Source organism: Nuphar pumila, chromosome 14 (genome assembly GCF_984573655.1).
Source record: "Nuphar pumila chromosome 14, dmNupPumi1.hap1.1, whole genome shotgun sequence".
NCBI lineage: Eukaryota > Viridiplantae > Streptophyta > Magnoliopsida > Nymphaeales > Nymphaeaceae > Nuphar > Nuphar pumila.
This window is the reverse complement of record NC_143262.1, coordinates 4,552,421-4,556,034: the sequence shown is the minus strand read 5'-3', so window position 1 is coordinate 4,556,034 and position 3,614 is coordinate 4,552,421.

Here is a 3,614-nt window from a genome sequence, read left to right as displayed (position 1 = left end):
TGCAAAATTTTATGTCTGCACTCGCTCAAATCACTGCATGAAATCTTATCCATGTTCTTTCTCTCACCTGGTTTCTTTAGAAGTAGCTATGCTCAGAATTTCGGTTCTGACACCCTACTTTGTTGGTTTTTCGCAGGAAATGGTGCACAGTGAAGTTGGACATGCATCTGGGGATGGATGAGTTACACTTGGGCTTGTCAGCTTCAGTAGAGGATACTTTGGCTTTTTCTTTTGTCATTCAGTTTTTTTATTTTATGCAGTTGTTACTTTACTTTCAGTTGAAGAAAACCTTGTCTTTGAAATTTCTTACTCATTAATAAAAGAGTTTTAGTTGGTTGATATGGATGATAATTGCAACTTCGTTTGTGGTGGATGGGCTATCCAATGTAAAGTGGAACTGTGAGGACCCCAGATCTCTGGGAAGGTTTCCGCAACTCTTAGAAAAAAAAATTCCGCATTTTTAAAAGGGTCTGGATTGGGGTCGTTACATCGCAGCTGCAAGCTATAGCTGTTGATATGAATTCTATGATTTCAACTATCTCTGCTACTATTGGGGACTCTTTCTGCCCCTCTAGTGGAGCAGACTGCGAGCAGTTGGGCATTTTTTATGGTCACTTGAGGTTGTCTGTCAGTGTTGGTGGTCAACGAAGGAGGCCTTTGTTAAGTATTTCGGCTACCGATACTAGGTCCCCAAGAAGGTCGTTTTGGTGCCACAAACCCCATTTTTTTCAGATTTTGTTCCATGAAGACTGTTTGTTGGAATGTTAGGGGCTTAAATTGTCCCACAAAACACCTATTTCTGGCTAATTGGGTTAGGGAGCAAAAGCCCGACCTACTGGCTTTATGTGAAACTAAAATGGAGGTCATCCCGCTCGTGGTCGTCTCTAGCATCTAGCAGGGAGCTGACTATTTCTTTAAGCCAATGGTAAATCATGCAAGAGGTATCCTTATCTTGGGAAAGCAGTATTTAAATTTATCTTAGCTGGATATGGGTCTTTTCTCTCTATTTGTTGCTTTCAATTTGCAGGCAGTTGGTAGAAGGGTAGTGGTTTCTGTTGTTTATGGCCCTAATCTCGCCGCCATGAGGACCGCATTTTGGGATGATTTGGATAGGATTGTCGTTTTCAGTGCAGATTGTCACCTTCTTATGAGGGATTTCAATTGTTTGTTATCTATTCATGACTCTAATAACCTCGTAATTCCTAATCTCTCTATGCGAGGTTTTCAAGACTTTGTTCATCGACATTTCCTCTACCCTATTTCTTTAACCGGAGAGCGCTTCTCTTGGTCAAATAGGTGGTCTCGTTCGTGCTGTAGGGTCCTTGATAGGGTCTTTGTCACCCCTAATTTATTGGACCTCATCCCCAATGTTGAGTGTGTGTTGTTTGCTCCCTCTATCTCGGATCATGGGCATATCATCACTCATTTGGGGGATGACTTTCAACCCACCAGGAGCTTTGCGTTTGAAGAATGGTGGCTTTAGGAGTCAGATTTTCTCTCGATTATTGCTAATTCTTGGAACAAACCTGTTGATGAGCATTGAGCCGCGCTCCGGGTTCAAAATAAGCTTTATCGTCTAGCTAAGGATATCAAAGCTTGGCTTCATAGTCATAATGTGGAGAAATTTCAGCAAATGGCCGCATGGGATCAAGAGATTTCTGTGTTGTATCAGTCTATGTCTTCTCCTGACTCTCTTTCTGATTTGCAATTTCTCAGTCTTCAGGCCAGGTCCTTAGATTTAACTATGCTCTTGAAAAGCTGGAGGGTCAAAGAGAAAATTCATTGGAAGTAGAGGTTTAGGGTGAAATGGCTTGCGGCTGGTGATGGCAACACTAAATTTTTGCACTCATATGTTTCCCATCGTCATAGGAAGAAGGTCGTTCCTTCTATCTCCATTGAGGGTGTTTCTTATCTCAATCAACACGTTAATCCAACAGTCTCGCTATATTTTAAGGACTTATATTCTGCTTTGTTAACTGCAGAGGGTGTCTTTGGTAATGTCCTAGTTGGGTCAATTCAGCCTGAGCAAGCCAAATCTATGCAAAGGAGGTTCTCTGACGATGAGATTTTTAGGGCCATTAAAGATCTGTCGGGTTGGAAAGCGCCTGACATTGACGGGTTTCATATCGATTTTTTTAGAATCGTTTGGGACTGTGTTAAATCAGATGTGGTGAGCATGTTTGATGAGTTCTATCATAACTTCAGACTGCCTTATCATTTTCATGTTGTTATTATTTTGCTTATTTCGAAAGATGATGAGGCCACTGATATTTCAAGATTCCGCCAAATCTCAGTTATGAGTGCTCTCTATCGAACATTTGCCAAGGTTTTGGCAAATAAGCTAAAATCGGTGGCTAACCAGATTTTTTCAGTCTCAGTTCACTTTTATCCGTAATAAGAGGGTCCAACACTCGTTCATCATGGCGTCCGAGGTTGTTCATTCCTTGTAACATAGCGGTCAACCTTACTTTGTCCTTAAATTAGACTTTCATAAAGCTTTTGACTTTGTGCATTGGTCATTCTTATTTCAAATGTTAGCAAATTTCGGTATTGGTCATCATTTTTCTGGTTGGATGAGGGACCTGGTCTCAAATGCCCAGACCATGTTAAATATCAATGGTGTTAGAGGAGACCGGTTCAAGCTGGGACGAGGTTTGCAGCAAGGTTGCCCCCTATCGCCTTTGTTGTTCAATGCAGTTGCTGAGGGTCTTGTGGTCTTGCTTAAGTTGGCTGTTGTATCGTGTTTCATTGATCCTTTACAGGTTTCTGACTTCCTGGGTCATATTCTTACTTATGATGATGATATGATCATTTTTTGTCGTGCAAATGTTCAACAGATGCTTAGGTTCAAGCTTATCATTCAGTTATTTCTCTCCCTATCTGGGCTTTCTCTAAATGAGACCAAATGCTCTATTACCATGTTCAATGTTCATGCCAATATGCTTGCAGCTGAAAAGAGAATTTTTAATTGCACTATTTCTGACTTGCCTATTATGTACCTGGGCTTGCCGTTACAAGTGAAGCACCTCGCTTCTGCTGCTTGGGCTCCAATGCTTCAAAAAGTGAAGCGCAAATTGCTTTCGTAGCAGTCGTCCTATCTCTCCATCGCTGGCCGTCTAACCTTAATCAGACATGTTCTTTCAACTATTTCAGAATTATTCATGTCTATGTTTGTGATGCATGTGGGAGTAGAGAAGCAACTGATGCGCTTGCTGGCAGGTTTTCTATGGTCTGGGTGTCAACTCAAGGGTAAGCGTCACTTGATTGATTGGCGTTCAGTGGTCTTACCTCGGTGTATGGCTGGTTTAGGCATTCCTGCGCCCAGACTACGGAGCATTGTTCTTGTAGCCAAGCAATGTTGGTTGGCCCACCAACCGGATAACCCTTTTGCTAGTTTGCTTCTTGCTAAATATGGGGCTCCTGCTCTTATCCCGGTTAGTCTAGGAACCTGAGGTTTGACGCTCTCGCACTTGCGTAAATCGTGGTTGAGGGCTTTAGATTGCTTTAGAGACTATTTTGAGGACTCCAGAAATTTTAATCAGTGGTTGCAGTGGGTGCTGACGCCAAGCGAAGAGTTCCTCACAACAAAAGTGTATAGATCGTTGCTCCCCCCG